Below are 13,171 nucleotides of genomic sequence, written 5' to 3' on the forward strand. Positions count from 1 at the left end.
ATTAGCCAGAAGTGAAAGAGAGTTCAGGCTGAAGAGAGATGAATTTTCCCTCAGATAGCTCTTTCAGTCTGTTCTTTGAGGACATTCATGCTACTGGCGTAATCATTTGAACATCCAGCTGGAGGAATTGGATGTGTGTCTGATTTTCTCTGTTGTTTTCTTTGTTGTATTTTCAAAATTTGTCTTCACTTTGCTGTGTGAGACTCTTTAGCAAGAGCAGGAAGTGGTAGCTCTGTACCAGGCATCATGCTCCAGAACCATGTGCAATTAGTGGCATTAGAGGAAAAAGTGGTGGTGTATTCTCAAGTCAGACCTCGACACTGTTTCTTAAACCACTTCCTGGCTACATCATCCTCACAGTACCAGTTTCTTTGCTACCACCATGGGGGATTTCCCAGCAATCCCCGTTGCCTTGCTCCAGCAGGTTTCAGTCCCAGACTCGGTAGGTGCCCAGTGAAGCCATCAGTGGCACGTTGGAATTTAAACCTTTTCCCATGCTGAGAGTTGCAAGGCGACGGCGCTGCCAGAGTCCTGGAGTAGCTGCTGACTGTGGTGGGGCCAAGGGAGAGGGGAAGAGAAGGGTTTATCAGCCCAGACAAAGCATGTTTGAATGCATGTAGTGTGGGCAATCACCACGTGTTGGCTCACTGACTCTGGCCATGCCTGTCTGCATGTGGAGCAATGAACATCCCCTGCAGAACTCACCACCAGCCCTTGGGCACCACCACCGGCCTTCAGTCACTGCCACCAGCTCGGGGCACAGGTCTGGTCAAGGCTTCAGCAATCTCATCCCATGCCTCCTACCCAACAGAGGTATCAGAAGCAAGGGGGTGTGTAACAGGCCTGACTGAGTGGAGTGACTATTATTACCCCAGGGAAAGTGAGCAGCTTGTCTAACCGGGGCTGTGCGGATCAATCCAGGGCATCAGAAAAATCCCTCTTCTAGGGCCTCAACCTTCATGGCATGTTTGGCCGGGACACCAGGCAGGCTTGTCAGCCCTATGCAGAGCTGTGAGGGTCAGTCCCTTTGCAGAGCCAGTCACACTGGCTTGGAACAGAGACAGCTCAATGCAAAGAGCAGTCTGAACTGAACCTGCATCAGCATCAGAACAGGACCCGTGCAGCAATCCGTTGACACCCAATCATTTCCCAGGAGGCAGGGAGTAAGTCACATCAATGACCACAGCCTTAGTGGCATCTGTTTTGCCAATTTTTTTTTTCCAGGTGTTTTAATTTTTTTTTTTTTTTTTAATAAAGAGGACAGGATCCCCCTCCCTCACCCCCAGCTGTGCAATAATGAGCCAACATGGAGAGGAACTGCAAAGGGTTGTAGTCACCTCACGCCCACTCTGTGCTGTCACAAGAAGGCGGCAGTGAGGGACAGAGGATCTGCCCTCTGAAAAATCGAGTTTCTCAGCACATGGATCTATGGCTGTACAGTCATCCTGAAAGTCTGGGGTAGGTGCTAATGCATCCGTTCCCTGGGAACCACTGTGCTGGCATCATGTCACCACCAGGCCTGGCTACGCTGTTGTAGGGCAGAAGAGAGTAATATAGTGAATTCTTTTGCTAGGCTGGGAAAGTCCCTAAGACACTGGGCTTTCCCCATGTCTGTGATGCCAACACAGAGACAAGGAGGCTGTATCTTACCCTCCCCAGCAATCTCCCCCAGAGGTGATGGGAGCCAGTATAGCAGCGAGCCAGGTGGGAAACGCTAGCTTTTGTTACTGGCTCTTGAAATGTGGTCCCTGCAGAGGGAACTGTGGGTTAGACTGTTGCTGGCATCTCCTTTGGTGTTGCTGCTGCTTTTTGAGGGAAAACAGATGTGAACCAGAGAGACTGGACCCACCTGAGCAGGGTGGCTGCCTGGGGAGGAAAGTGGCCCCTATGGATGGAGATTTGGATGGAAAACTCCTCCAGCACTCTTGCCACCCCAGGGGGCCTGGAACAAGTCCCTTCTGCTGCCTGTGGTGGCTGAAAACAGCAATTACCAGCAGAATAACAAGCCCAGCTGCCTCCTGAGGGCTTATTGCTCCCAAGTGGTTCCATTAGTCCTTGCTTGCATAAAGCAGGGGGGATAATGCCACTCTCATCCTGGCTGCGTTGGTCTTATTTTCATTTCTTTCCAGCAAAGCACCACCGCAGGATCACTGGAAAAGGAGGGGATGTGGGAGCTCTGTTCAGGTGCCTAGTGGTTCAGAGGTGCTTTTCCATCATGGCTGCTGAGAAACAGAGCCCCATGGTTTGTTTTGTGCCCAGCCAGCGTGTGAGCAAAAATATGAGTCATGATCCCACAGCCCATCAAATTGCTTAGGTCTCCCTGTTTCAGGCAGTCATTATTGATTATTTTTAGCTGTAAAAGGGGGCAGGGAGGAATGAGCTCGGACACGGCTCCCTGCTGCTATTTGAGAGGATTTGTTAGGTTTGCAGCTGACTATTGAGAGATTAATAGACAAACCCCAACCACTTCGGTATTGTGTGCTCTTTATTTTTAATATAAATCAGTTTTGCAGTGGTTTGCAGGACACAAAGCTGCCTGCAGCCTGGGTTTCCTCCCACCAGAATCTGTGGCCTGGCTGGGCGTGGGGCATCATTGCCGCAGGGTTTTTGTTCTGCCTTTTCTTCCTGCTCCTGGGGATGTGCAGAAGGTGGCAACTGTTCCAGGAATCGGATGAACCTGCCCATGCCCTACAGTATGCAGGTCCTCCCAGGTCCTCTAGAGCTGTTCCTCCCAAGTGAGCCTGGCTTTGGAATCGTATGGTGTCGAAGAGATGGCCATCAACCCTCTTGCCTGACTGCTCTGAGGCAGAAGGACAATGTCTGCCCCTGCCAGGAGAGACTAGAAGGCATAAATCCCTGGCCATGATGATGGCTGCTCTGTCCTTCTCATCGCCAGGTGAACCACCTCTAAATCCACCTTTTATCTTTTTTGGTTGCAGTCAGCTTTCCTGGACCTGCCAGGCAGCAGCTGTGGCTGCTCTGAGTCCTCATGTTGAAGGAGCGAGAAAAGTCACCCTGCAAGGAAAAAAAAAAAAAAAAAAAGGAAAAAGCAGGGATGTTTTTCCTGCCTTGCTAATGAGCTGAAGTGCCACAGCAAAGTGTTAAGTGCTCTCTCTGGCAGCAGGATGCACCTGATGAGTTCCCCTGTTATAGGATAATCACATGGGGAAAAAAAATTAGTGCCAACACCTGAGGATGCCGTCATGGGCTAAACAAGATGTTGCAACATGGGTGTTAAACTTGGACTTCTTGGTGGGTTTTATTTTTTTTTTTTTGAGCAATACTGGTTTTCATCTGGATTTCTCCTTTCCAGCTGCAGTACGAGCCAGGTGTAGGTGTTGGTACAACCGCTTTTGCTTCTCTGGGGAGCAGGAGCATCCTTTGAGGTGAGGTAGGAGGTCAGAAGTGGGTCAGGACCAGCAGCTCTTGTTTTGTGGATGCAGTAGTGGGTCTAACCAAGCCTGCCACAGCTCAGTTGTGACAACAGTGACAACAGTGGAAATCTTTAAGTCAAGGTGATATGGATCCTATAGCATTCTCCCACTGAGGTTAAATGATAGTGTCCATGTACTCCCAGGTTGAGATAAAGAAGGAATAGGTGCCTTGAAGGCTTCAGAAAGCCCAGAGGAAAAAATATTTTATCCCTCCTATGCTACTCCTCTTCTCACAAATCTTGCAGGTGTACAATCTGTGCTGTTAGTCTATACAAATGCCACAAAATGCAAAGTTTAAACTATATAGCAGTTTCACAGTTCACCATCAACATGGGTAAAACACTCACCATGATAAGCTGGATCGTGATGGTGTCACTCATTTAAAACATCCCTGAGCATGATCCAGAGGATAAGAAGCTGAATCAATGAGGAGCAACTAGTGATCAAGGAAAGCCAGCTCCCTATTTAAGGAAAACATCAGCTCCTGAGAAATCCCTTCTGTTTAATTATATCTAAGAGCATAATTGCATCTTTGTCCCCAACAGACCTAAATTCAATCTGGCTAATGAGTGACAAAAAGAAATGGGACTTAACCTGATGCTTATCTCTGGTCACTAAATACAGGGATCTCATTCTGCATAATGTATATATAAATAATAAAGCAGCCCTTGCAAGCAGAGCCCTTGTCAGCTCACTTAGAAGGATGGAGCTGCTGAGATGGGCACCCTGGATGAGTCCCTGGAATTTCACTGGGACCTTTGCTAAGCTCTAAACAATAACACAGCTTTTGAAACCTGTTTAAAAAAACAAAACAAAACAAAACCAACCAAAACCAACCTTATCTAAAAAGTGATGTTATAATTCTTCCTAAAAAATATTCTCATCTTTGATAGAAAATGTTTGTTTTGCAGCAGCTTTTAGCTGACATCCATGTTGCCCTTTGTTTTGGGACTTAGTTACCCTATTTAGTGAGGCAACAAGCAAAATCCTAATTTCCCATCCTCTTTTACTTCTTCCCACTCACTTTTGATGCATAAGAGAACCGTGAATAAGCAACAGGAAAAAATGAAAGTGTTCAGTTACTTTGATTTCCTAAGAAAGAAAAGAAGTAACTCCAGCCCAGCGTGATTTTTGCTTTCTCTTTATTCAGCAATGCAATCGCTAGAGGGAGGCAGATGGTAAATTTATCTGTCCTAAGCTCTCAGACAGTCTATGGTGCCTCTAGAAATGACAGCAGAGGAGTTGTAAGTAGGAGCTCCTAGGACATCATGCTGCCTGGGGGGGGGGGTGGAAATTTGAGCACTTGCTGAAATCAGCTTAATTTTGTTGACTGTCCACACTGGCAGCCCCCAAGGTGGCTGTGTCCCTCTCAGAAGCTGTGGCCAGCTCTGGTGCCTTAGCAGCCTGCGGAGCTGCTTGGCTGCTGAAGGTCATGTGGAGTCTCTCAGCTGATCCGGGGAGAGATTCAACCCCATCCTAAGAAATCAGGAGTGGAGGAGCTGGTAGAAAGGCTGAGACATGCAATTAGGGTTTTTTGGCCCCATGGTGTGGAGTTTGTGCAACTTGGCATAGGACCAGCGTGAACATGCCCACCATAATCTTGGTCCAGGTGTGCCCACAATAAGTAAGAATCAGCAACTGCTGAGCATGAGGATTCAGTCAAAAGGGCCAAACATCCTAATGGGTAATTTATGTTTTTACAGAAATAGGATGAAACTCAAAGAATTGCTACCAACCAAACAAAAAACCTCCCTGCACATTAAAATTCCTCACTCTAATACTTACATATGAGCAAGTAAAAAATAATCTTGGCCTTACGATTTATTTCACCATCTCTGCTTTACCATCTGTTAAGCTAAAATGGAACAAATGCTCCTGTTCTCCTTGCAAACCAGATGATACCTTGGGGACCTCCCTGTTTTGCAGCAGGGTCCCCATCACATGACATGTTTATCCAGCTGTGTGCTGGACATGTTGTCCAGAGGGATCCGGTGAGAAATGGTATCAAAAGCTTTTACAGAAATCCAAGATTATATCACCTGTCTTCCCTGGATCAACTGGGTGGGTTACCTTGTCATAAAAGGAAATTAGGTTTGACAAGCAGGGCTTTCCCCTCATGAAGCTGTGCTGGCTGTGACCAATGACTGTGTTGTCCTTCGGGTGTTTGTCAATACCTCCCAGAATAATCGTCTCCATAATTTACCAGTCACTGAAGTGAGACTGACAGGCCTGTAGTTTCCAGGGTCATCCTTCTTGCCCTTCTTGAAAACTGGGACAATGTTAGCCAGCTTCCAGTCAACTGAGACCTCTCCAGATTCCCAAGACAGTTCAAAAATCATTGAGAGAGGCCTCACAATGACACCAGCCAGCTTTTTGAATATTCTCAGATGAATCCTATCAGGCCCCATAGACTTATGGGGGTCCACCTGGAGCACCAGATCAGAGTCAACTGGGGGTTTATCATTCTCACTGGAATGGTCCTCCAGCTCAGTGAACCAAGACCCCCTCAGTTTGTTATTAGTGTTGAAGACAGAGACAAAGAATGCATTAGTCTTTGCCTTATCTGTTTCCCTGTTTGTGAGGTGACCATCCTCACCCTGTAATAGGCTGCATTGCCTTTTCCTTTAATGTATTTTAAAACCCTCTTTTTAAACCCCCCACGTTGCTGGCCAGCTTCAATTCCAGCTGAGCTTTGGCTGCATGGATCTTCTCCCTACAGTGGAGAACAGCATCTCTGTATTCCTCTCACATCACCTGGCCTTGCTTCCACTAAGCATACACCTTTCATTTTTGCCATAGTTCCAGAAGAAGATCCCTGCTCGGCCAAGCCAGCCTTCTGCCTTGTCTGCTTGATTTCTGATATTTGGGAATTGTCTGTTCCTGTGCCCTTAGGAGGTGGTGCTTGAAAAGTGGCCAGCACTGATGGACCCCAGTGCTGACAGACCCCACCACCTTCAAAAGTGTTTTCCCAGGAGCCCTTACTCACTAGTTCCCTGAGCAGCCTGAAGTCTGCTCTCCTCATGTCCAGGATTGAGGTTTTGCTGGTCTTTTCCTCCTGTCAACAGAGATTTTAAACTCGGTTTCTTCATGATCACTGTGGCCAAGGTGGCCTTTGATCACCACATCACTCATTAAACCCTTTCTGTTAACAAGCAACAAATCAAGGAAGGCATCTTAGTCAGCTCTCTTAGTACTTTGTACCATGAAATTATCATCCAGGTGTTTTAGGAATCTTTAGAACCTGTTGATGCCAGCTGTGTGGTGTTCTCAGCTAACATCTGGCAGGTTGAAGTTCCCCATAAGGACAAGGACTCCATATCTGGAGGGATTCAAAAGTTGTGTAGATGTGGTGCTCAGGGACATGCTTCAGTGGTGGGCTTGACAGTGTTGAGTTAATGGTTGGACTCGATGGTCTTGGAGTGTTTTTCCAAGATTCTGTGTTTTATGATGAGTGTGGAAGGGGTTTTGTAGGTTTGTCCACACCTGCCATGGGACAACAAGAGGGGATTTAGGATCACTTTGAACATGTGTAGTTACAGACAAGTGGCTGTGGGAGGAAGAGGGTTGTGCTGCTGCAAGAATGAACAGGCTCTCACTGTACTTTTGGTCATTGTTACTGCACTGGAATGAGCAGAAAAGCTTAAAAACTGGGAGCTGGGATGCAGTTGCTTGCTGAAAACCCAGGTGACTGGGATGGTCTGATGCACTGCTTGTTTTGACCCACATAAAACCCACAAAAAACATTTGTCCCTGAACATCTATCAGCCTGTCAAGCTATGATGACTAGAAGAAAAAAAAGGAAGTTTTATTTTATTTTGCTAAGTGATGATTGACATTTTAAAGGGAATACTGTCAAAGCCACGTGTCAAGCAGCCAAACTGCCTAATCTGTGTGGCCCCTAATGACAACTTGATTATTACAACTGAAAGAATTTTAAGCATCTAATAATTTATACGTCATCACCCAGGCCATTTGCTTTCCACACTTCAGTAAGTGTAGATGAGGAGAGAAGGTGCTTGTATTTCAGTAATTGAATATTTTTAATTTTTTTTTTAAGACATCAAGCACCTTCTGTGTCACGTTGGGGTGTCAGCATCACTTTAATTCCAGGTTATAGCATTATGTGTTATAAATGGACAAATGCCTTCTCACCCAAACACGCAGCAAAGAAAGAATAGTTGGACAGCAAATTGAAAGGGCAAGTATATCCCTAACAAGTGATAGCTGGCCTCATTTCTTTGATTAGCTAATTGCTGTCACAGGTGCAGCAGGGCCATATATGAGTGAGGGGGGGGTAGGCCAGCCTCTCTACTAGGGGGTTGTGTTTTGGAGAGAGGCTGGGGAAGGTGGTGATCCCACATTTACTCTTTCTGGTGGGTTATTTTAGGGAGGGGAGAACTGTTGGATTTGGTCTTGGTTTTTTTTTTTTTTTTTTCCCCCTCCTTTCTCTTTTTTGTGGTCTCATTTCAATGTTGTGCCTCTGGTAAATCTCTGCCATGAAGCCTTTGCCCTCCCTGTTGCTCCTTGCCCTGCTCCTGCTGCTTGGGGTGTGGGGCCCAGCTGCTGGTGGGCAGGCTCCCAGGGTGATGCTGAAGTCCTACTCTGATGCTGCTGATGCTGCTCCAGGGGTGAGTGATGGGAAGAGGGGACTCAGTTGCCTGCAGGAAACGCTCTTCTTGGGTGCAATGTCCTGCCTGCTTACAAATCCTTCTCTCCTCTGTGTGGCCTCTAAGGGATTAAAGCACAGCTGGGCTTTTCTTGCTGTGTTTTGGAGGTGGTTTTGTATTGGCTGTGGTCCAACTGTGTAAATTGGGCAATTCTTCTGGACATAGGGAGGGATGAATATTTATTATCACATGGAGTAAACAAAGTGGTCTTGGGGCTTGGTCCAGGTACAGGCAAAACCTCAATCCACCGTGGTGGACTTGGTGCTCCCTTCCTATCAGGCTTGGAATGCCATTTCTCTGAGCAGCATTATAGGCATGGGCAATGGTACTTGGATCTGCAACAGGACTCTCTCTTTTTTATAGGCACAGGGATCCTCTCAGAAATATCGGAAGGTTAAACCAGGTAAGAGTTAATTCCCACACCAGTTTCTTCTTCTACTCAGAATTAGTTGGGTACCTCAAGCCAACAATAAGCGGTGTGGAAAGTCAGGCCCTGAGGTGGTATGGAGAGGGAAGGGGTTGTGGCTGATCAGTATTGGGTGCTGGGGAGAGGTGAAATCACTGCTAGTGTGGGAGAGAACCTGTGCCACTATCCTTTGGCTGCCAAATCCGTACCACAGGGCAGGTCCTGGAGGCAGGAGCAATGCACTGCAGCAATTAAAACAAGTAGCAAAAGTTCAACCCAAACTTTATTTGTGCTCCTGTAGGGTAAACCTATTATGAACCTGTGACTCTTCTAGCTTTGAGATGGTGTTTTTGGAAAACACTGTATTTCTTCCTGCTTAAGGGAAGGCGCTTCACACTTTGACAAGATACTAATATTGCTTATCCTACTGAGGCTTTAAGGGCTTCTGGCTTGGCTGAGCCCTTTAAAGCAAAGAGATTGAAAACACCTTCAGGAGAGCTTTATCTCCCATGTCTGTGTATAAACAACAAACATCACCTGTGTGTTGAAACCAAATGTAACAGTGCACTCACTGCTTTTGTAACTCGCCCAGGTGTGGCAATTCCCTGAGCCTTTAGTTTTGACACCTAAATAGCCTAATCCTGCAGATGAGAAGCTGCCTTCCAGGGACAAGTAGCACCCACTGTGTCGCTGTGCTGGGACTTCTGTGCTCCTGCATGGCTGTGGCAGGGGGGCTTAAAGCATGAGAGTGCCCTGCTCCAGGGTGGTAGCAGTGAGGGTACAGCCTGGCTCCACATGGAGCAGGAGGTGGTGGTGGCAGCTAGGGCTTCTCCAGCTTTCCAAGTACTCTGGAGTGGCACACACAGGTGGGGCGAGCACTGATGGGGCAGAAGTTTGGGGTAGGTTGCTGGCAGGTGTGGATGGAAACAGTCACTTGGGCTGGAAGGGTTGGCCATTTTAGGCACACCCCAGGCTGTGTGTGGGTGCAAGCTCAGGTGGCCTCGCCCCCCAGACTTGACACGGAGTTACTTGCGTGTTGTTCTGCTGATGGATCTGCACCTTGATTGGCAAATGGGAGAAGGAGGTACCATAACGGGAAAAAGAGTGACTTTAAAATAACCTCTGGTAATAAGGACTGGTAACTCTGGAACAGGGAATGGGGGAAAACTTTGTTGTTGCTTCTTGTCTTCCAGAGTCTCCCTGGCTATTGGCATATGTGCCTATAAGAAGCTGCCATAGAATTCTGAAGGACAAGTATGGGGAGTTCTCTCCTCCAGCATACCGTGGTGATTTCCCCATAAGCTTTTGGTGCAACTGGACAATCTGGGCTGGCTCCAGAAAGCACATAATAATTTATATTCAAGGCTTTAACACTAAGGAGGACTGCAACAAAAATGAGGACAAAATTCTATTTGAAGGAGTTTCTTCACTGGTGGAAAACAGTGTTGTTTATTCTTGCTGGAAAAAGGAGATGCATGTTTTTGCCACCTTTGCTCAGGCTGTCCACGTTGTGTTGCTGAAGAGGTACTTGCCAAACTGCAGAGATGCACAGTTTAAAGGGAAATACTACATCTTCCAAGACCAGGAAGGTGAATCTTCCTCCAAAGATCATATTACTTCTGAAACTCCTGCTCCGAAACTACCAAAGCAACACAGTATTTTTCAGTCTGGCTGGGTTGAAAACCTTAGAAGTACGCTGGGCTTTTCAACCGCGTTTAGCACCATGAGACTTGGCAAGACCGCAGTGCTAGGTGGTGAGCTGATGCAGGAAAGAGGGATCACTCTGAATACTATGGCTGTGGGAAGTCCTATTGAGCTTATCCCATGTGGACGTGCAAAGATGCTGCCTCTGGAAACAAAAACTCCTGGTGAGCTGGGGTCTGAGATGCCGGGGGTTCAGGAAGCTCAAGGCACAGGAAAACCTGAGGGTATAATTCCCACTGCAGCACAGGACAGCTGGGGGCAGAGTCTCTCTGTGAGTGGGGACATCACTGAGGGTTTTGGCTATAGGCACAGGCTTTCAAGTGTGCTTTTGGAAACTCCTTTGCTTGGTGCCTTGCACGCAGCAGAACCTCTTTTGCAGCCAGCAGGTGTGAGTCTGGAGAACAGCCAGTCTGTCCTGAGCACTACCCTGAAGCCAAAAGGTCTGGGTGACCTACAATTTACTATTAAACCAACACGCACCAGTTGCCTGGACTCGGCTGCACACTCGCAATCTGTGTCCCCTGGCAGAGGGGAAAGCCAAGAAAGCGCAGGTACCACCAGGAACCAGCAGCTCAGCACAGTCAGCTTGGAGGAGGGTGAAAGCCATCCCCATCTGAGCATCCCAGCTGATGGCACAGCGAGCAGTGAAGCCGATGGCCTTGCACAAGGCCTGACGCCCAGCCTGAGCAGCCCTTATGAAGTGGTAAACAAGGACCACTTGAATCTGCTACCTGAGAGAAGCCCAAGCTGCCAAAGCAGTTTAAGGCACTTGTCCACATCTAAATCTGAGCTGGGAACAACTGGCCTCCAACATACAAAGCTCAGGGGTATTTCCCCTCTGGAAAGCTCTAGGGGTGTTGTCAGGAGGAAAACAGTGCTGCTCCCCACAGCACCATGGGACATCCTGCAAGAGCATCCTCATTTGCATGGCCAGAGCAGTCATGTCCTGCATTTGGACCCTACAAACAGAAAGCTTCCCCCAAATGCCCAAACACGTGACTGTCCAGCTGCTGAGAAAGTTCGTGTGTATTCCTCAGGTGTACAAAGCTGTGACGACCAAAGCGACGGAGCTGCACAGCCCGGGCTGGCTGCACACACTTTGCCAGCAGGGCTGGAGCATCCTCTCACCCCCATGGCTGCCCCAGGGGCAGAAACAACCCCTCTGCTGGTGACCTCCAGCACAGCACCTGTCCCTGTAGACTTTGGCTCTATGAATTTAATCCCTGAAGCACCTCTTCCTCCACAAATGGAACCTGTGTCCGAGGTGGCCTCTCTACCAGCTGCTTTGGATCTGGACCTTGTCAGTCCCAGGCGAAAGGTGGACATGTCCCCAGCTAGCCCAGGAGGACAGGAGATGGTCTGCCCTTCACCACCTTGCCACTCATCACAGCAAAGAACTGTCTCCTTCAGCACCACTCCTGCACATCCTGATCTTCCTGCAGCCCCATGGGAAGGAACACTATCAAGAGACCAAAAGCCTTGGGATCCCTCTGATGTATCCAGAAACACCCAGATACCAGGACAGCAACAGAAACATGCTGGTAGGTCTTCCAGTACACTGAATTTTGGTGTAGCCCATCTTCAGAAGGCCAGAAGTACTTGGTGAGGGCAAGGCCAAGGCTGTGTCTTTTACCTGCAGTCTCCACCTTGCCATCATAACCTGCTCTCTGGGGAGAAGTGTGGTGGGTTGACCCTTTCTGGACACCAGGTGCCCACCAGAGCTGCTCTCACTCCCCTGCTCAGTGGGACAGGGGAGAAAAAAAATATAACAAAAGGCTTGTGGGTTGAGATAAGGATGGGGAGAGATCACTTGCCTATTCCTGTCATGGGCAAACCAGACTCAGCTCAGGGAAATCACTTTAATTTATTATCAGTCGTATCAGAATAGGAAATGAGAAATCAAACCAAATCTTAAAAACAGTTTTCCCCTATCCCTTCCTTTTTCCTAGGCTCAACTTCACTCCTGGTTTCTCTACCTCCTCCCCTGCCCCGAGAGGTGCAGGGAGACAGGGAATGGGAGCTGTGGTCACTTCACACATTCTCTCCTGCTCCTTCCTCCTCAAGAGGAGGACTCCTCACACTCTGCCCCATGCTCCAGTGTGGGTCCCTTCCACAGGGTGCAGTCCTTCATGGGCTGCAGGTGAACCTCTGCTCAGTGCCTGGAGCCCCTTCTTCCCTTCTTTCTGCGCTGACTTTGGTGTCTGCAGAGTTGTTTCTCTCACACAGTCCACTTCTTCCTTCTGTCTACTTTTGTGCAGCAGATTTTTTCCCCTACTTAATTATGTTATTCTCGAGGCGCTGCAACTATTGATGATGAGCTTGGCTTTGGCCATTGGTGAGTCTGTCTTGGGGCTGGCTGGCATTGGGTCTGCTTTGTGCAGCCCCTCACAGAAGCTCAGCTCCAATTGTAGAGTGGATATGTGGCTCCAGGGGCTGAAACTATAGAAACCTTGCAGCAAGAGAGGGTCTGAAATGGTGCCTCTTCTGTGGCAATTTACAGTTCTCCTGTAAATGTGATATCTATGTTGTCTTGGTGCATATAATGACCTTTGATTACACGTTTCTTTTCTGTGTTTCTGATGTGTCAGAGTTGGGACCTCCCTGGGCAATGGAGTACTTTCCCCTCAGGAGCTGCCATCTCATCTTTCGGGATGGGTCTGGGGTGTTTTACCTCCCGCTGCGTGCTGACATTAAAACCAACATCTGGTGCAACTGGACCATCTGGGCAGGCCCCCAGAAGCACATTGTTATCTATGTCCGGGGATTTGAGGGGAGCGACGGCTGTGGCAACAACCAGGACAAGATCATCTTCCAGGGGGTCTCATCAACTGTGGAAACCAAAGTGGCCTATGCCTGCCACAACCGAGGCACTCTGGTCTTTGCTACGCAAGCTGCTGAGGTCCAGGTGTTGTTTCTGTCAGGGAGTGGCTCCCAAAGCCATAAATACAAATATTTTAAGG

The sequence above is a fragment of the Empidonax traillii genome, unplaced genomic scaffold (assembly GCF_003031625.1).
Source record: "Empidonax traillii isolate 1590-97213 ecotype Southwest subspecies unplaced genomic scaffold, ASM303162v1 scaffold889:size374758, whole genome shotgun sequence".
NCBI lineage: Eukaryota > Metazoa > Chordata > Aves > Passeriformes > Tyrannidae > Empidonax > Empidonax traillii.